Source organism: Muscardinus avellanarius (genome assembly GCF_963383645.1).
Source record: "Muscardinus avellanarius genome assembly, chromosome: 9".
Classification (NCBI taxonomy): Eukaryota; Metazoa; Chordata; class Mammalia; order Rodentia; family Gliridae; genus Muscardinus; species Muscardinus avellanarius.
In genome coordinates, this window is record NC_137795.1 from 5,040,540 (window position 1) to 5,062,202 (window position 21,663).

Sequence of the window (21,663 nt, forward strand, 5' to 3'; positions counted from 1 at the left end):
CCCCATCCTCTGCTTTCCTCCACTCAGAACCAGGTTCTGCAGGTGCGCGCAAGGGGAACCTGAAGGGTTCACTCGACAGAGTGGCTGGGCATGGCGGCTAGAGGAGGGTGTGGAGGAGCGGGCGATGCAGAACCCCCGCCGAGGCCGCCTCTGCCCCATGACCCTTTAAAGGCTGAGGACCCGAGCTCCCTGCCTGGCCCTCGTCACTGTCCCATGATGACTAGGACAAGCTCCTTCCTCTTGCTGTGCCTCAGTGTTCCCTGTTGGAAAAGTGAACAACAAGACGATGGTACGCGATGGCCTCCAGGACCCACCTTGAACCGTGTCAGGCAGGCGACAGCAGGGCAAAGAGGGCCTGAGACCCCAAGGCCACCAGCCTCTCCCTCGAACCCACTTCTGCTCCCAGCTTCCTCGTCTCGAGTGTATCAACAGCTGCTTTCCTGAGAGTCACGGTGGCCTCCCCTCAGCCACACTTTCACACGTCACCCCTGCAGAGCGGGTCTAACTGGGGCACGGCCGCCCAGCTGCAATTCCTCACAGGTTCCTGACATCCCCATCAGCACCTAGCAATGAGAATTATAGCAATAAGAAGAACCACAGGTTCCTCCTGGCTCTGTCCACTGTTCCAGAAAGGCCTTGGAAGTCGTCTGCTTCCCAGAACAGCTTCATGAAGCAGGTGTTTCGCTGTCTCAGAGAGATTCCGAAGTTTTCCCAGGATCACACAGCAAGTCAATTAGCAGCCTTAAATTGCAGCAATGATTACAAAGACCATGGAGGCAGCCGCACGCAGACCACATCCTCGTAAAAGTAACGCCGGGCCCCTCGGTGTCCCCCAGGCTCCCATGGCCTGTCCTCCCGCCGCGCAGCCTTGCCTCCCTCTGGGCCATGGCCGCCACCTGCACTTCCTCCCTGCTGGATGCCGCAGCCCAAGCCCTGATGCCTTTATAGACTGCTGGCTCCATTCAAACGCCCTCTGACACTGCCAAAGCCCAGGTGAAAGGCTCCCTCCTTCCCTCGCAGAGCCAAGGCATGCCATTACTCAACGTCTGCACCCACTTGTCCAGCCTATGTGCGGGGTTACCAGGGAGGCCTAGCTCCTGCCCAGGGGAGCCCCAGATGCGTGAAGTGAACAGACCTAGACTGTCTCTAAATTGCAAGATTACGGTGAGCTGGCCCCCAAGGATGTGTATGCCCTAATCCCCAAACCTGCAAATGTTACCTCACATGGCAAAAGAGATCTTGCACATGAGATTAAGTTGAAGATATAGAGAGGAAGATATTATCCTGGATTCTCCAGGAGGGATGAATATAATCACAAGAGTCCTTATAAGAGAAAGGCAGCTGGGCATGGTGGCGCACGCCTATAATCCCAGTACTAGGGAGGCTGAGCTAGGAGGACTGTAGGTTTTGAGACCAGCCTCAGCAACTTAATGAGACCCTGCTTCAAAATAAAAAATTTTAAAAGAACCAGAGGTAAAATGGGTTCAAGGCCCAGTATTAAAAAAAAAAAAAAAAAAGGAAAATGGCTCAGAAGGAGATTTGACACAAAAATAGTCTGAGACTGGAGTGGTGTGCTTTGCAGGTAGAGGAAGGACCTGTGAGTCAAGGAATACAATTGGGTCCTCGAGTGAAAATGCAAGGAAACAGATTATCCCCGGAGCCTCCAGAGACAGCCAGCCCAACCAGCAACCTGATTCGAGCCCCTGGAACCAGTCCTGACTTCAGCCTTCTAGAGCTGTGAGACGATCGACCCGCACTGTCTTAGGCCGCTAAGTTTGGCAACTTGCTACGGTAGCAAGGGGAAGTACTACTGCTGGCCAGAGTATGGCCGAGGAGGCAGAGAAGCCCACAGGACTCCCTGGTCTCCTGTGTCCATGACCCAGCATGCGGCCCGTGCTCTCTGCGCTGAGGCCCATGGGAGCTCCATGACTTGCAGGAGGTCACAGAGCCCAGAAGCGCCAGAGCGCGGTTTTGGCCTCACCAATGGCTCCAGACCCTGCTCTATGCTTTCCTCTCGTCTGCATGCGATTCTTGGGCTCAGAACCTCCCAATCACTGGGATCTCCAAGGGTGGCCCTGGGGTCCTGAGGGCAGGCAGGGGGTGGTGCCCACCGGGAGGGGACGGCAGAGCCTCTCCCTGGTCATGAGACTTCCACCGGACGGCCATCCATCAGCGGCCAGGGCGGCGCGGAGGCTCTGTGCCTGCCCCCATAGATCTTCTCCCGAGGAGACTTCAAGAGTGTTCACACACAGAGAATGTGCCTGCGCTCGCTCCTTTCATGTGTCCCTTTGTGGCATAAGCACAGCAGAGTTTAAAAGGTCAGGTTAAAAAGCACGCTCTTGCCTTTGAGTGAAAACTATTATGAACAACAATGACCAAAAAGTATATATATATCAAGGAATTCAAACTGCCCTTTCAAAGGGCAATTGTGCAGATGACCTAGAGTCACGGGGCAAAGAGCACATCTAGTAAGTCCGTGAGGGCCGGGTAGCGGATGCCCAGCTTCCTGCCATGTCTGAGGCCTCCGCCTCCCACTCCGGCGCCCCTGAGAGCCCAGGGCACTGACCTCCTGGCTACAGAGATCAAGCTCCAACCCTGAGTGACTGAACCCTGGGTTCTGTCTGCTGCCCCTACTCTGTGTGGCCTTGGGTGAGTCACTTACCCCTTGGCATCAAGGTCCTGCTCTGTACCATGCTGGGAGCCCGAGGGTCTACTCACTGGGACACTGCCTGGGGTCCCAAGGACTGCTCAAGGTCTTCTGGAAGATACTCTACTGCCCTTCATCCAGACACCGGAAGAAGTGGTTCACTAGCTCCTGGCGCAGTACAGAGAGGCGGAGGTGCCCCATTCCTCTATCTGTGCCACTGGGCACTTGGTTGGATGCATCATGAACTCCAAAAGGCGGGTGTCTCATGAGAAAAAGGGTGTCAATCAATCACTCTCTTGTACTTGACGTATCAGGACTGGGTGCCAATGAGTTCAAATAACCCCGGCTCACGTGGCACAAGAATCTAGACTATAAGAAATCAACATAGAGCCAGGCGTGGTGGCGCACACTTGTAATCCCAGCATTTGGGAGGCTGAGACAGGAGGATTCGGGTTCATGGCCAGACTCAGCTACTTAGTGAGGCCCTCCACAACTTAGTGAGACCCTGTTTCAAAATAAAGATTAAAGCCGGGCGTGGTGGCGCACGCTTGTAATCCCCGCGCTAGGGAGGCAGAACAGGAGGATCGCGCTGGTTCGGAGCCAGCCTCGCTGGCTTAAGAGGCCCTGTTTCCAAATTAAAAAATATAATATAGGTCTGGGAGTATAGCCCAGAGGTAGAAGGACTTCCAGGAACCCCAGTACCACCAAAAAATAAAAATAAAAAAAATAAAGATTAAAAAATAGGGCTGGGGGTATAACTTAAAGGTAGAATACCCCTGATTCTATCCCCAGTAGTGCAAAAAAGAAAGAAATCAACGTAAGTCAGACATGGTAGTGCATACCTGGGAGGCTAAGAGAAGAGTGCTGGGGGAAGGAGACAGAAAAGTTCTTCTCTATAAGTCATCATCAACTAATAGACTTAGAGCAATAAAAATGTAAGAAAACGGTCATTTTAAATCACCATTTCATACCAATTTAACCATTTGAATGGGAGAAGATCGTCAGTGGGTGCTAGTAGCACTAGATAAAAGTTTTTTGAGATACGGGGCATTTACATGGTCTGAAAGCTACAGATTTCTTAACTGTAGGAGGAAAAGTGATCTTTCTGATGGCAGAGAGGTCACCACACACCCCATCACAGGAGTGGCCCTACCGAGTATCATCAATAATAAAGCAAAGCTACATAATGTGCGCCCAATATGACATTTCAAGAAATATACAATATCGTGGATATATTGTCTTTGCCTAGAAAAGGCTTAATGTAAACTAAAGAAGGAAACAGACCTGCAAATCTGGAACTCTTAGGACAAGTCAATACTCTTTGTAAAAGTCAAAAGGTATAAACTAGAGAGACAATATCAACTAATTCAATGGGTGAGTCATGGGTGGGTCCCAGATTAAAAACCGAGTCCTAAAAGGCCACTTGAGGAATATTTGAGAAGAAAAAAATTGGTTACAGGCTACATGTTAGTTGATGTTACTGGGCCTTTGTGAAGTTTCTTGGGTATGGTAATAGTCCTATGGTTGTATAGGAGAATGTTCTTATCCTTAGGAGATATAAGCTGGAATAATTAGAGGCATAATGGCATGAGGTCTGAATTTTACTTTCAAATGGATCCAGCAAAATGTGTGAATATATAAATACATACGGTACATATTGGGGAGGAGGTAGAGGAAAAAGAGAAAATGATTTCAACAAAACCTTCGAATTGGCTGGATTTAGGTGCCGGATACGAAGGTGTTCACTCTACTATGCTCTCAACTTTGCTGCAAGTTTGAACTTTTTTAAAGGTAGGAAAAAGCTTTTAATACCTTCCATTGTCAATTGGATACAACCAAGAGATCATTCACGCCGGGGAGCACCAGGTGACACCACCCTGAACGCAATCAGTCAGGAGGGAGAATACCTGAGGGTCAATGAGAGCCCTGGAGGAACACAGCCTGGAGTCCGATCCTCTCTTAAAGAGAGTTACAGACGGAATGAGTAAAAAGAGACGTGGGGAAGGGAAATGTTGAAAGGGCAATTGCTACGAACTTTCCAGACGTGAATCCTTACACACGCCATGAGACAGGTAAAAATAAATACACGCCTAGACGTGTCATAATGGAACTGCCAGAATACCAAAGAGGAGGAGAAATATTTTAGAAAAGTAGGTTCCTATGAACAAGAACGTTTCCAGCAGAGTTCTCAAGATCAACGGTAAGGACCATGGACCAAGAAATAACATCTGCAGAGGACAGAGAAGAAAACAGCCGTCGACTTGGAAACATATCATTAAAGGTAGGGACAAAGTGAAGATATTTTGGGGAAAAGACTAAAAATGTTTACTATCACAGATCTTCACTAAATGAACTTCTACAGGGCTTATTTCATGAAGAAGGAAATTGAGCCCAGAAAAGAGAGTAGAACAGGAGCAATGGTGAGAAAAGAAATTGGCAAACATTTAAATACACCTGAATGATAACAGACAATAAAACAATAGCTACTAATTCAGGGGTAATTAAAAACAAAGTGAAGCTAAAATGTTAGACGGTAACACAGGCTGGGCCTGGTGGCGCACGCTTGTAATCCCAGTACTTGGAAGGCTGAGAAAGGAGGATCGCAGGTTCAAAGCCAGCCTCGGCAACTTAGTGACATTCTCAGCAACTCAGCGAGACCCTGTTCCCAAATAAAAAATAAAATAAGTCTGGGGATGTGGCCTGGAGGTAGAAGACCTCTGGGATCCATCCCTACTACCACTCAAAAAATTTAAAAAAGAGAGAAAGAGAGGAAATATGGGAAGGGAATCGATCAGAATTAAAGCTTTCTAAAACCTTTCCCTTTTTTGAGGAGTTAGAGAGACTGATTAAACTTGAGCTTTAAGCCAATCATGGCTAAGTGAACTCTTAAAAACATAATGTATAATCTCCAAATCAGAAAAGAAGAAGAAAAATTAGTATCAATTAATACACAAGAGAGGGCCACCAAAAAACAGTTTGGCAGTTTCTAGAAAGCTGAGCATCACCACCTCACCTTGCAATTGCAGAAGTGCCTAGCAAGGTACCTCGCCCCAAAGAACTGGAAACAGGGACTCGAACAAATACTTGTGCACAGATGTCCATTGCAGCATGGTTTGCAACAGCCAAACTACGGGTACAACCCAAACGTCTATCAGTAGGCGAGTAAATAAAAGGTGACCTAGCCACACACTACCACAAAAAGGAATGAAATGTTTGATACATGCTAGCATGTGAATGAACCTCACGTTAGGCAAAGGGAAAGAAGCCAGACATAAAAGGTCACGTATTACATGATTCCATTAATGCGAAATAGCACAGACTGTCGACTGGCAGGGGTGCAGGGAGGGAGGAAAGCATAGAAGCTGTCTCGTGAGTAAGGATGCGCTTTGGAGAGATGCAAATGTTTTATAACTGATACAGGCCGTGGTTGCATGCCATTGTGACGTTGTGTGTATTAAATGCCACTGAACTGTCCCCATTAAAATGGTCAATTTAAAAGAAAGGAGGAAAAAGAAATTTTTTCAAAGCGTGGCAAAATGGAAGTATAAAACATGACAAGACAAATGAATTCAAATATATCAATAATTATAATAAAGGCAAACAAGTAAACATAGATGCTCAAATTGGATGTTATCTTAATAAGCTATGTGCTGTTTCAAGAGAAACATGACACATAAGCTTAGCATGATGGTAATGGGAGAAACATACCACTTAAAAGCTAATGGAGATAGATCGTATCAGATTAAAATACTTTAGAGACAAGTATAACATTATTAGCATAAGCCTGCTTATTACAGAATAACAAAAAAAAAATTCAACAGGAAGATTTAGCCGCCACGAACCCCTACGCTCCTAAGAGCAGGGTCTCAAAATATGTAATAAAAAAAATTTGACAGAACAAAAGAAGGAACTGTCCAACCCATGCACATGATGGGAAATTTTACCACGTCTCTCTGGGCAACTAGTAGATCAAAAAGAAAAAAGAAAGCATGAATGAGAATAAAAAAATATTTGAACACTAACGTAAGGTGCTTGATCTAATAGAGCCACCTGTGAAATGATACATATTCTTTTATTTTTTTTTTATGAGTCTGGGGATGGAACCCAGGGGCATTCAATCTCTGAGCTACACCCCCTGCCCTGTTTTTTTATTCTTTATTTTGAAAGAAGATCTCACTAAGTTGCGGAGGGACTCGCTAAGTAGCTGAGGCTGTCCGCGAACCGCGATCCTCCTGTCTTAGCCTCCTGAATGCTAAGCGTGCGCCACCACGCCCGGCTACATATTCTTGACAAGTATGCATAGCATACCTATAAAAGTTGATCATACAGCAGGCCACAAATATCTCACAAATTCCAAATTGTGTCTTGATTGCAAAGGAATTTGACAACAAAAAGATCGCTCCTTTACATTCACAGAAAAGAACCTATGTATTAGTAATGTTTAAAGAAGTAATAGTCAAGCCAGGCATGGCGGCGCACGCTTGTAATGTCAGTACTTGAGAGGCTGAGACGGGAGGATCGCGGTTTGCGGCCAGACTCAGCTACTTAGTAGTGAGGCCCTGCACAACTTAGTGAGACGCTGTTTCAAAATAAAGAATAAAAAATAGGGCTGGGGATATAGCTCGTAGGTAAAATGCCATTGAGTTCCAAGTACCACCAAAAAAAGAATAGTCAAAATTAGAAAATATTTCAAAGTCGCTAATATTAAAAACACAAATTATAAAATTTTGTGGTTAGCAAAGTGGTACGTGGAAGGAAATGTACGGTGTGAGGCATCTATTACTGTGAAACGTACAAGGGAGAAGATGGACATCCATCGCAAAGACCACAGGACAGACAGGAGGGAAAACACACACAGGGTTGCATTAGTTAAAAAAATAATAAATTCCACAAGCTTCAAAACTGCTTCTTTGATGAGACTAATGAAAAACAAGCCTCTGGCAAAATTGATAAAAAGAAAAGGAGGGTGTAATTAGCAAGATTAAGAGTGAAAGGGAGGGATAAAACTAAACACGATAGTAGAATATTTTAGTAAGAAAATAGTATGAATAAGGTCGAACCAATACACTCAAAAATTAATAGACTGGACCATTTTCCAGAAAATTACAAAGTTGATTCATTAATGAAGAGAAATGCTGAAATTATCTATAGTCTTTTTTTTGTGTGTGTGTGGTACTGGGGTTCCTGGAAGCCCTTCTACCTCCGGGCTACACTCCCAGACCTATTTTTTTTTTTTTTTTTGAAACAGGGTCTCTTACGCCAGCGCGGCTGGCTTCGAACCTGCACGATCCTCCTGTCTCCGCCTCCCAAGCGCGGGGTTTACAAGCGTGCACCACCACGCCCGGCTATAGTCATTTTTTAAAATGACTGCTGGGCCTGGAAGTGCACAGCTGTATGTAGTCTTGGCAGCCAGGACGTTAGTCCATAGGTTTGAGATAAGCCCAGGGAACATAGTTACACCTTGTCTCAAAAAAAATTAAGTAAATAAATAAGTAAATATTTATCTTAAAATTTGTTAATTTAAAATTCACCTCCATTTCCCATCCTACACATACATACGTGAAAGTACACACACACACACACACACACACACACACACAGTTTTATTGATATGTTCCACCCAAGAGAAAAATCTCCTGATTAACATTCCAAATATAGTACCGTTGGGCTGTGGCGCCCAGGCCAGCTAGGAACCCCGCGCACCACACCTCTGCACGGGAGAGGCTGGTGCCCAGCTTCTCGGCATCACCTTCAGCATCTGTCAAATGCTGAAGTCTACTCAAAGATGTGGTACCCAGGGCACAGTAACTCCTATGAGTTACCCAGAATGCTAGTGATGGTGATGAATGAGACAAGGGTAACCTTGACCCCAAATACCCAACGTTTATACACATAAGCGCAAAATATGAAACAGAGCCAGAGACAAATGCATTAGCCACGAATTTGAAGAAATGTACGACCAAGTAGCAACACACGGTATGTGTGTAGGGAGGGCGTACTAGGGATTAAACCCAGGGGCATTATTCTACCTCCAAGCTACACCCCTAGCCTTTTTTATTTTTTATTTGAAACAGAGTCTCGCTAGGTTGCTGAGAATCTTGATAAGTCATTGAAACTGTCCTGTGTCTCAGTCTCTCGGGTACTGGGACTGCAGGGGTGCGCCACCACGCCCGGCTCAGTTCATGAATATTTGAGCAAGGGGCCACTGGGTGGAGCTCAAAGATAGAGCTCTTGCCTAGCACATGTGAGGCCCTGGGTTCCAGCCTCTGCACAACAAATAAACAGAGAGAAAGGGAGAGAATATTTTATTTTTGTTTATTTATTTTTGTAGTACTGGGGATGGAACCCAGGGGCATTCTACCTCCAAGCTACACCCCCAGCCCTATTTTTTTATTCTTTATTTTGTTTTTTCTTTTTTTACTTTTTTATTTTTTTTTTTTTGTTATTGGAATTTTTTATTGGTGCATTATATTCATACAACTTATTGGGGTAAAAAACTTGTGTGTACAAACATGTACTCATCGCTGATTTAACCCTACCCAATTCCCACCCCATTCCCTCCCCGTCCCTCCCTCCCTTGCTTGGCTTAGTGATTGACTATGATATGTTTAAGTACATTGTGTGTTTTAGAGATTTTCCTCTTCCCCCCTCCTTTCTCCTCCTTTAGGTTGTCCTCTATAGGTTGTCCTCTAAAGGTTGTCCTCTTTAGGTTTGCTCCTCTATAGGATTTCCTCTTTCAAGAGTTCCTCCTATGACCCATTTCTCCCTAACTCTCACATATTAGGGAAAGCATCTTTATTCTTTATTTTGAAACAGGGTCTGAGTCACAAAGGGCCTCGGTAAGTAGCTGAGGCTGTCTGCGAACTGTAATCCTCCTTTCTCAGTCTCCCAAGTGCTGGGATTACAAGCATGTGCCACCATACCCCGCTGAGAATACTTTAAGAATATAATTTACACTGATAGGTTAGATTTTTTTAATGTAAAATAGTCTCAATAGATGCAGAAGAAGCATTTGATGATGCGCCTGTATTTTCTTTAAAAAGATAATTCTTAGCAAGATCAAGAGAAGTCTTTTCCTTTATTTAATAAATACAGACTTGAGCCCTATAGAACATCTACTTATCACAAACACACTGGAAGCATCCTGCTAGCATGCCCGGCATCCGCATCCTCGGCATCACACTGGGGTTAGGCAAGAGGCAGCACCTCAAGAGGGGTGAACCTGCCAGCCGGGGCAGAGTCCAGTCCTCCTGACACCGAGGCCGAGGCCGATGTCATCAGCAATTGACTAGTCAGGTCTCCCATCCATGTCTCAGGAATCTTTGAAAGGCAGATAACATCCAGTGAAGCTGGGCTTTGGCCTTCAGACTCACCCAGCTGCACCCCAGCCGCTGCACTTCCCAGGTGTCCCCTGGGGGCTGGGTGGGCTTCCCTTTAAGCATCTGTAGCGCTTTGCATAGCACTCTGTAACAGACTGAATGTGGGCCAGAGTGATGGCGCACACCTGAATACCAGTACTTGGGAGGCCGAGACAGGATGGTCACAGGTCAAGGAAAAACTAGGAATTTTAACTCTGAGGTAGAAGGCCCCTAAGTTCAATACCCAGTACAGAAAAATAAATAATTAAGTTAAAATGTAAAACCCAAGCTTAGCCAGGCATGGTTGGCATGCACCCATAATCCCAGTATTTGGGCGGCTGAGAAAGGAGGATCACAGGCTTGAGGCCAGCCTCAAGAAATTTAGTGAGACTCTGTTTCAAAATTTAAAAAAAAAAAAAATTAAAAGGGGCTAGGGGTATAGGTTGGAGGTAGAATGCACCAAATATAAACATAAAAACCAAAAAATTGAACAGTAGAAAAGCAGGGAGCCTCAGAGTCGTGCCCCTGAGCTGATAGGAAAGGGCTTGAAACAGAGCCTGAGTTCTCTGCTGCAGTAAAGATGGTTTCCTTCCACTTTCCTGCTCTCCATTGCTCTCTGGCTTCCTGTGGGGCCCCAGCCAAGCCCCTCACCCAAGAGGGGAGGGGGACACAGCCAGCAGGAGACTTGGTGGTGTTGGGAGCCTCCCCAGAATAGCCTTGGGGAGAGCTCTGGGGAGAGGAAAGGGGTCACCCAGTGTCTTTCCTCTGGGCAGGCAGTCTGACAGATGGAAGGTGTGTGTGTGTGTGTGTGTGTGTGTGTGTGTGTGTGTGTGTGTGTGTGTGTAGGAATTGAACCCAATGATGTTGTAGCTCATAGCTACACCCCCAGCCCTCTTTTACCTTTTGTCTGAAACAGTCTCCCTAGGCTGCTAAGATTCTAAATTGATGATGCTGTCCTTGAACCTGGGATCCTTTTGTCTCAGTCGCCCAAGTACTGGGATTACACACTTATGCCACCATCCCTGGCTAGCGAACGATTTTAAAAACTTAAGCCATAGCCGGGCCGTGGTGGCGCATGCTTGTAATCCCAGTACTTGGGAGGCTGAGACAGGAGGATGGCGCAGGTTCGAAGCCAGCCTCAGCTACTTAGTAAGGCTCTCAGCAACTTAGTGAGACCCTGTTTACAAATAAATACAAAATAGGTCTGGGAGTATAGCCTGGAGGCAGAAAGCCTCTGGGTTCCATCCCCAGCACTACAAAAATAAATAAATAATAAATAAATAAAATAAAAAATAAAAACTTAAGCCATAAGCCGGGCATGGTAGCACATGCTTGTACTCCCAGCATTCAGGAGGACAGGAGGATCGCGGTTTGCACCCAGCCTCAGCTACTTAGTGAGGCCCTTTGCAACTCAGTGAGATCCTGTTTCAAAATAAAGAATAAAAAATAGGGCTGGGATTGTCACTCAGAGATAAAATGTCTCTGGGTTCCATCACCAATACCGCAAAAAAAAAAAAAAAAAAAAAACCACCTTAAACTATAAAGAACAGGAGGTCATCAGTGACTGGGTTATGGAGAAGTTACCGTGGTCACTAACTATCAAAATGTGAGTGGCCTTAACAGACCTCAATCTTACACTTTGCAAGTTCTCCAACTGTTGGCCCTCAACATATAAAAGGAATCCTCTTTCTCTCTCTTTCTCTCTCTCTCTCTCTCTCTCTCTCTCTCTCTCTCTCTCTCTCTCCCCCTCCCTCCCTCCATCCCTCCCCCCCCTCTCGTGTTTGCTTTGCTCCTAAGGATATGGAAAACCTGACTCTAATTGCCTAGTCTGATATTTCCTGCCAGAGAGTTCTCTGCTTGGAATACTGTGAAAACAATCTGCCATAACAATTCAACCCAAAGAAATGATCTTCCTGAAACTACTGAAAATCCCTAATTGGGAACTGAGCCGCATACCCAAGTCCCTCTCGTCCGGGTCCACGATGACGAAGGTTGGACAAAGATAGGCATCGCCTGGTGAGGATGGATTGGGGGGAGCCGCGCTGGCCCTGCATCCTCCTGGAAAAGCCATCGGGCGGGCAGTGGAGCTGGAGAACACACACGTACTCTCCAGCCCCCTGCACCATTGTTCTTGGAGAGGTGATGATTTCTCAGCTTAACTTTCTTTCCGTATGTGTCCTCCCGCCTGGCCTTGGCACGCACCCTTGACAAAAAATATTCAGGGCCAGAGTAAGATCCCAAACCGTGCCCAACATTTCTCCTTCCTGTGTATCTATCCCATGAGTCAGGCCGGATTGTGGAACATTCCAGGAACAGAGAAGAAGTTTACCCTAGTCTCAGATTTGGAGGGTTCCTTCGAGGGCACACAGTTTGCAAAACAAGACTGAAGACTGTACTTGACATGACCTTGCCTCGTATTATCGCCCAGTCCTCCACTCTGGCTCAAGGCCTCAGCATACAACTGGAATTTAACGAATGCTTCCTTTGGAAGCTCAGGAGTACTCAGAGTTCACCTAGATACAGCACATCCAGCTGGAAGGTCAGAAGGCCAATCCAGACCATTAGTCTAACCCAGCAGCCCTGTGCGTGCTGGGGACGGGGCGGGGAGGCAGATCGTCCGCAGAGCCAGACACGGAATCCGAGGCGCCAGACTCTCAGCTCAGCTCCTTTCCATGTGCCCCATGTCGGAAGTTAGGGGCATTTTCTTAAGACCCCAAATGCATTAGGACGGGCTGCTCTTCCCTCTGGCAGATGCAAGCCAGCAGGAACGCGGGCTCCTCCCAAGCCCTATCTCCCTGGCCTTCTCTAGGGCTGAAGTTTCCTGGGTGTGGCTGAGCTGCACAGCACCAGGTGACCGATTGCCAGGGGCCAGCGTTGCTGGGCCAGCGGTGAAAATGTACTAGAGGTGATGCCACACTAGGGGAAGATGTCCCCTTGGAAAAGCGGTCTCTCTGGAGTACACCCCTGAGTCATGGCCAAGTTCACACTGACTATCCCTTCCTCGGTCAGGCAGCTCAAGGAGCTCAAAGCTGCTAGCCCACGAGTTCCCTCCACCTTGGTCTGCCCACCAGAAAGGGCTGCCAGACTCGACCACATCCACCCACTGTGAGGTGCTGGAGAAGCCCAAGGACCAGGCTGGAGATGTACCAGGGAGGCTGGGCGGCCCTGCCTGGTCCCAGGTGCAAGCAGAGCCCAGTGTGCGCTCCCAGTTGGCAGGACCACTGTGCTGCCTCTGACCGGGCATCCCAGGCCGCCTGGCCTCCCTCCCCACGGAGCCAGGAATGGGGATGGCTGTACCAGGGACAAAGGTTTCCAGCCCTGCCTCCACGAGGATCGCCTGAGTGTCTGGGATGGAAAGAATTGCCGCTACAAACCTGGCCCTGGCCCAGGAGTCTAAAGTCATCCTTGGCGTTATAAAAGGGAAGGTTCTGACGAGCCGCCCGAGAGGCATTAGGTAAGACTTGCCGCCAGTTTCCACAGCGGACTGGAAAGCCACGTGGGAGTTTGCTCAGCTGCTGGGAGAAGCTACTCTGGCACCAGCCCCACCCCTCACCATCCCAGTAAAGGGCAAAGGCGCATCCAGGAAAACGAGCCATGCCGAGGAGAGGCCGACTTCTGCAGGCCCCTCCAACGTTCAACCCCTCAGGTTCTGTGTGGTTAAACATACCAGAGAGTGGCAGAAAACAACTCCAAGAATAAAGGAAGCATCTTCCCTCTGAATTCATAAAGCATTTCTCTACAGAGCATCCATTAAGGAGCCCAGGGTGGTTTGTGTGAAACAGCACCATCCAGACCCCGGCTGTCTCCAGTCATTCGGGAAGAGAAATATTTGCTTTCAGAAAGGTAAAGATACAGCTGTGGGTGGTGGCACATGCCTGTAATCCCAGTACTTGGGAGGCAGAGACAGAAGGATCGCAAGTTTGAGGACAGCCTCAGCAGCACAGCACGGCTCAACAACCTAGCAAGACTCTATTTCAAAGTAAAAAATAAAAAGGGTTGGGGTTAGAGCTCAAGGTAAAATACCTCTGGGTTCAATGCCCAGTAAATAACATACACACACACACACACACACACACACACACACACACACACACACGAAGGGTAAAGACGCTGATACTTACATAACACTTATCTTTGGCACTCATGACTCTCTTCAAGTAGCCCTGAACAAGTAAGCACCTCCTCTGGGCTTCGATTTCCCTTTCTGTGGCATTCTAGGGGTTCTCAATAGACTATAGTTTTGCACTCACAATAGATATTGTTCATCTGGAAAGCACCTTCCATTTTTCTCAAGCTCTTGCAAAGCACGTTTCTAAATTCAATTCTCACACAAGTGCCATGTGGGAAGCAGCGCAGGGACTTCCTAGCCCTGTTTTTACAGAAGAGAACACTGAGGCTGAGGGGACTGTCAACTGTCCACCACAAGCCAGTCCACAACACGCAGGTCCCTGGTGGCATGGCAAAAATAAAGACAACACTGTGAGATGTTTCTCAAAGCTTTATTAGTTCACCTTAAAGCTCGGTCCTTTATTTCAAGATTGCACCTGTTCCAACTTTTTGAAAATTTTAGAAATTGCTTTAATGTCCTTTCTTTGCTAGAAAAAACAATAACCTGAATAATGTCTGATTTACCGCAAAGGTAATTGGGCTTAAGCTTCAGTGACCCTCTCTTCCGAGAGGCCCCCTGGAAACATGCTCACATGGTCTTGTATTTTTTGAAAACTTGCAAAAATAAGGTGCTCTTATATTCTTTCTCTTAAAGAGGCCACCCAGACTGTTGAAGTTTCAGGCCCACAGGTATGACTGCCTCTGAATCTGACTTCAGTCCTCCAGTACTTTTTTTCCCTAAACTACATCCCCAGCTCTTTTTTTATTTTGAGACGGAGTCTCACTAAATCGCCAAGAGCCTAAGTTGCTGAGGCTATCCTCCAACCTGAGATCCTCCTGTCTCAGCCTCCCAAGGACTGGGATTACAAATGTATACCACCACACCCCAGCCCCTTGTACTTTTTAAATTAACTTATTTTACTGAGACAGGAGGATCACAAGTTCACAGGCAGCCTCAGCTACTTAGTAAGGCATTCTGCAACTTAGTGAGACCCTGTCTCAAAATAAAGAATGAAAAATAGGGCTAGGGGTGTAACTTGGGGGTAGAATTCCCCTAGGTTCAATTCCCAGTACTATAAAAAATAATAATAATTTATGTTGTTGACCTGTGAATTGCTAGAGTCCATGACCCACTGTTCCAGGTAGATGTCTCAAGGTCTCCTCAGAGACGGGGATCCTGGGACTTCCCATCTCAGTCCTACTTTGGGGCGGAGAGAGGCCACACCAGGACTGACTCCTGGGCTACTCTTCCTTCCACTCACAGTGGAAAAGGAATCTCCAGAGAATTCTGACTGACTTCGAAAGCAAGGGAGGATGGACTGCTTTCTGGGCATTTCTTAGAAGAAGGAGACAGAAATGTGTTACTTTGCAAACACTGACCATTACACTACTCAAAAACATTCAACCAGAGAGCCATGAAATTTCCATGAGTAAGCCAGCACTGACCAGGAACAGCGCACCCGGGCTGAAATTAGAAGTGTCCTCAGCTGGCGAGGCCACCTCCTTACCTCTCCTGGCAGCCACTGTCAGTTGAAAGGGTGGGAGGGTTCTGGGAACGAGACTGGGGCCTCCTCCCTCCCTGCTCACCCGGGGTTACCAGCCTGTAAGGAAGGTTCCCAGGAACTCAGCACAGGTAGCTGGTAGCCCAGCAGGTGGGATGTGTCTGAGAATCCAGCCACTCAACGTGGGAAATCAGCACTGGCATTTCCCATAGCCCCAGAGCAGGGGAAGAACTTAGGACATGTGGATTTAAAAGTTTAGCACAGGGCAGGTTTTCCTCCCAGGCCCATAAGAGGTAACACTATTTCACATGAGACTGTCAGAGTAGAGAAAAACAAAAATCAATGCAATAAAATCTCTTTTCTCTTTAACAGCAAAACTTACATGGAAACAGACTGCAGCCCTTCAGCAGGGCTTGGTTCCTGGTTTATAAGGATCTGGTCTAAGTAATGCAGGCGTGGGGATGAAAGCCCAACTCCACACTGCCCTGGAGTCCTCGCTTCACCAAGCTGCACCCTCCTGCCCTTCCCCGCGGGCCGGCGTGCGGGGACCCCAGAACGCAGCCCCTGTGGATCACGTGGGCGAGTCAGCCCCGGCAATGCAGCCACAGGAAAAGCTTTGGCCAAAGGCATCTGGAGCTCCTTCCAGAACAAATAGAAAGCCATCTGAAGCAGCTAGAACCACACCGGGCAGTCTCCTGTTGAAAATGTCACGTTGAGACTCATGACGCGGGTGTAATCAATGGATGGGGGTTGAGAGAAACAGGAAAGGATTCCAGCCCCGGCAGGGTGGATGAGGTGGGATGGATCTGGGGCTGCAGGGAGAGTAGGAATCTGCTTCCCAGTGCCCACCGGAACGACACCGGAACAGGCTTCCCGCACATCTGGAAAGCAGGAGCCCACTGTGGGCTCTGTAACAGCCGCTGCTTCCTGGGATGTCAACGGATTAAGGGCGCCCAGATGTAGCAAAGGAGGAGGTACCAGGCGCCCACCCGCCACATTCCCTCAGGTTTGGGGGCCCGTTACATCATCCCCTCACCCAGATTCTTCAGTGATACGTGCTATGACCTGTTACATTTCCGTATGAGCTTTATAAGAGAGAGATTCCAGTGACTACTCATTTTTCCCTATTCTCTTCCATGTGTTTTATATTTTCCCTTATTTGAAAACTGTTATGTTTTCAAGAAAAATTCACACAATACAACAGATCCCAATAGCTCTCACTTAGTGAGAGTTAATATTTGCCTTATTTGTTCTCTTTCAACACACACACGCGCGCGCGTGTTTTTCGGGTTTGGGCTCTTGTTTTCTTTTTTGGTTTTGCTGAACCATTTGTAAGCAGGTTGGAACAGCATGACGCACCCCCCCCCCAAAAAAAAAATGCTTCAGCCCGCCTCTCCTAGGAACAAGGACATTCTCCTCATAAACTGCGTGGGCTCTATTTGTATGACAACACTTTTTAAAACCAGGATCCTTGCCTAAGCATAAGCACTCCCAGATCCCTGCAGCTGGGGCTTGTGGCCTTTTGTACCTATTTCCTTCAAAAAGAAGAATAATAAATAAGCCGTAATGTCTTTATTAAATATTAAATGGGCCAGATCGCCTTCTGTTTTTTTATCTAAATGGATACTTTCAGCTCCGCTGTCCTTCTCTGCGCACACTGCTGGGGAGTCCGGCTTTGCGGGTCTCTGATCTCGCCCCTGAGCTAGCCAGTGACTTGAGGTTTGTGGGGAGCCTGGCAGGGGGAGGGGAGGCGCTGGGTGTAGAAGTCTGCGGTGTGGACGGGTTTCCCTGGCAGCTCCTAGACACCTGTCCAAATACCCTCGGAAGTTCTGCTGCCTTGTGAACAGCCGCCTGCGGTCCAGGCCTGGCCCTGCAGAACCTCAGGAAAAGACAGGGCGAGAGGGTACGCGGACGCCCACTCCAGAGGCTTCAGACCGGCCCAGCTTCCCCTTCACCTCTGATGCCAAAGAAGGAAACGTCCCTGGAAGACAAACCCACTCAGTCCCCAACGCTCCCTCTGAGGCCCACTGTGTGCCTGGCCCCATGGGAGACATAAGACAGACCCGCAGGGACCGAGGACACAGACGCTGCCTCCCTCACCCACAGCACTGGGAGGGAAGCGGAACATTTCCCTTTGACCAGCACAGTCTCGCTTAATCTGATGCCAGCCTTACTTCCCTGTCCTCACAAGATTCTCACCTGTTCAGATATCCATTTCTTTCTTAAAATGGGTGTTTTGACTAACCAAGTAGCAACAGGTGGGGGACTAATTTTTATTAAGGTAACTATCATAACTACTGTGGTCCAAATAGTTTAAATATATTATAGCAAATTATTCTCTCTCTCTCTCTCTCTCTCTCTCTCTCTCTCTCTCTCTCTTTCTCTCTGTCTCTTTCTCCCTCCCTCCCTCCCTCTCTTCCTCCCTCCCTCCCTCCCTCGCTTTCTTCCCCTGTCCCTTTTTCTCTGCAGTGCTGGGATAAACCCAGGCCTCACATATGCTAGGCAACTATTCTACTATTAAGCTATATCCCCAGCTATCACGCGGCGAGCCAAGTTTCAAAGTCTCATGATACAATAAATGCAACGTTTCCCAAACAGCAGTTCTCTACAACTTGACTTCACAAAGCTCTGCTCAAGTGGAGTGAATCTCAAGTCACTGCTGAACAGAAATGGCTCTTTCACTGAAACTGAGATGGCTTGGTGGGACTTGGCGATGCCCCCAGGCCCATCAATGTCAGTATGGAAGACGACAGAAAAGGACGCCAGTGTTGTCAGCGCCGGCCCTGGAGGGCCCCAGCCACACGCCCAGCTTCCTGGGAGACTCGGGTGGGGGCAGATTTCTGGCCTCTGTTGCCAGCCCCAGCCCTCAGTTTGCAGGCGTGCTCACACCTCTCCTGACCTAAACTCAGGAGTCGCCCCCTAAACTGTGCTGCCGCCCGGTCCCCGCACTTCCCTCAGCCCCAGGCTCCTGCAGGACTCCAGCTCTTGTGTGCCGGTGTCCCTCCCACTCAGCACACTCCACAGCCCTCCTAATCCCCGCAGTGCTCGCTGCAAGGCCACGCGAGGAGCCTGCCCCACCCTGTCACCAGACTCAGCGGCCTCCTAAGCACCCAAGCTGCTGACTCCGCCCCCTGGAGATTCTCTCTCCCCTCGCCCGGGCTGAGCTGCCGAGTCCTCCTCCTGCTCTGACCACTCCGCTCCTTGCCCCACGCCAAGCACGGGGTCTTCCCTGCAGGACGCTGGCCTTGGCACCTCTGGGTACTTTGGGCAGCACCTATCCCCAGGCACTTCATCTCTCAGCAGTGCCAGCGCCCCCCCGGGGCCCCTCTCCAGACCCACGTCTCTCCCTACTCTGGAATGTGGAAAAAAATGTTCCACTGGAAGTTTCCAGAAACAGACTCTGTATCTTCTTCCAGATCCTCCCAGTGCCTCCCCCTGTCGGGCCCCCATCCCTGCCACTGTGTGCCCAGCTCCCCGTCCTCCAGGCCCACAGCCTTCCTCACACCCTACACTCATCCTGTGGCTTCTCCTCAGAGTCCAGGTTCCTCGACCTTCTGCCGGTCAGGTGGGAGGCCGCCGCCTTCCAGCTGGGGCCTGCTACAGGTCACCTTGCTGCCCATCAGAAGCCCCCAGATGAATCTTCCTGAAGCACGGCTAAAGAAACAAGCAACACAACCAAAAATGCAGGAGGCCTTTCCATTGCTCTCAGAAAACCTGGCTTCCAAGACACCTGTCCTGTCCTCCGGCCCCCTGTCCTCCAGCCCCAGACGCCCCCCATCCCGTGTTCCAGCTGCGGCAGCTTGCCCCGCCTCTGCCCACCATCCCTGTGTGGGATACTTGGGGTCCCTGAACCATCGCTCCCACCCTGCAAGTCCTTGCTAACACCGGCTCCTCAGCGGGCCCTCGTCCCCAGGCAGGGCTGAGGCTCCTGATAAAGGAGGCCCCTCCAACCAGACGACCTCCAGGAATGTACACTGTTGGGCAGAACTTACACTGTGCCTCAGTTTCCCCACCTGTCAAGTGGATCCAGTAACCTCCTGAGAGTGGCTATCAGACTTAAATGAGGTACTACATTGAATGCTCCTGCGCTAGGGCCTGTTGAACGGTAGAAACTCAATACTATCGATAGTTTAATTATCCCCAAACGATCCAGATTCTGCAGTGCTCTGCCACTTCCCCCCTCTTCATCCTGTGATACGCATCTGTGGGGGTGTCTCAGCCTCTTGGGGCAAGAGCTGCATCTTCAGCCTCTCTCCCCAGCACCACTGGAACAAGTGAGAAGCTCTCCACACATGCTTTGTTGAGTTGAACAAAAGTAAATACTGTGTATTTAGACTGAGATCAAACCCTGTTTACTCTGTCAGGAAGAGGCCCCACTTCTGAGGGACCTGAGGCCGTGAAACCCGCCTCAACAGGAAATGAAAGAAATCCCATGGCTTTAGTAGCTTCTTGTGGAATGAGCAGAGAAAACAAAGCAGGCTTTTCGGGAATAGGGCATGCACACAGAATCTAGCTAGACGGGAAGCCGCCCTGGCAGATCATCTTTGTGATTTGAAGAACTCTGCCCCAAATGCCCCTGGTGGAACTCAGCTTCAAAGGCCATCAAGGTGGGGACACCAGGCTGAAAGTGAGTCATAGCAGCCTCCCATCCCGCAACCGCCATTTGACAGGACCCGCGAGGAAATCGCGAGGGAAGGTGACACGATGCAAGGGGATTTGGCAGGGAAAGACCTGGGCTCTCTCCACCCCAGGCTCCAAGGCGCCCAGCTATCAGTTAGACTCAGGGTGGGGACACGGATGCCCACCAGTCCCCTAAATCCCAAAGCCATTCCCAGTCCTTATGGGGAGCTGTGGGCTTAGGCTCTTTCTCCATGAGCCACCATAACTGTTCATCATCCAGAAATGTGTGCCCAGGCAGCAGAACCAACGTAGGCCCCATAGAACGTGGCTAGGAAAGCCAAGAGAGCGGCTGCCATCTTCAGAAAGGAGACCCAGAGAACCAGCCGACTTCTACAGAAAATCTCCAGCTTGGAGGAAAGTGAAGACGAGTAATGAGTTTGTCCCAGGGACAGCCTAAGACCTTCCACTGCCCCCCCGCTGGGATAGCCAAACCCCATTCAGCCTTCGAAGTTCAGCTCAGCCCTGCCTCAGCCAAGAACTCATCTCCACTAAGATCCTGCAGCTCCTCAATGGACACTATCAGCCCTGGGACAGACACCTCCTGCCATTTTAAAGTGACTCTTCTTGTTTGCTGAGCTAGGAATCCTGCTCAGTAACACACCTCCACCACTATCCATTGGAACAGTTCCAGGTAATTGGAAGAGGCAGGGCCACAGACGTTCATCTCCTCACATCCCCTCAGCAGCTGACGGTCCAGCAGGAGGGACAAGGTGGAATGTAAACCGTCTCCAGTGTGCTATGTGCCGTGACAGGTGCGAGAAGGGGGGTGTCCAAGTGTAAGAGCAGGGGCGTGAGCAGGCCAGGCTTCCTGAGGGGCACATCCCAGATTACTTATATGTGGGGTATCACGGTTTGGATGGGTCGGTTGGTGTCGTCGGCTGGCTGGTTGAGTTGGTTAGTTGATTGGTTGGCGGGCTAGCTGGTTGGTTGATCAAATGGACAGAAGTTGGGTTGGCTAGCTGAACCATTAGTTGGCTAAATGAATGTACGAACAAAACATGAGCAAGGGAATTAATGAGTGCCAATAACAAACTAATACCAACCAGCAAACTAAAGCTAAAGTTGGGATTGCTCCGATTCTAGTGAGGATAACAGTTTAGTTTTGTGGCGCTGCCCCATTCAGACCAGCACAGTCCACCTCCCTCCTCCTTACTGAGTGCTCCTCCTCTTTGCTCAGTAGGTGTGACTCCAGGTTCAGAGACAGAGCCGGGGAGAGACAAAGACCTGAGGCCTCACTCCAGCCCTCAAGGAGCTCCTGGAGCTACAGATAAGTTATCAAATTATTACCCTGTCTATGCTGAAGGTTGCCCATGATATTAAGGGAATGAGAGAGAAGCAGCCAGACTCTGCTGGCTAGAACCTGGATGAA

General features: G+C 48.8%; 1 protein-coding gene across 1 annotated transcript in view; it reads right to left on the minus strand.

The window, feature by feature from the left end:
• The window catches only part of MINDY4 (MINDY lysine 48 deubiquitinase 4), a gene marked incomplete at both ends in the record, with an annotated part of 100,857 nt that overhangs the window by 54,735 nt on the left and 24,459 nt on the right, over positions 1-21,663 (minus strand). The gene's annotated exons all lie outside the window — the stretch shown is intronic.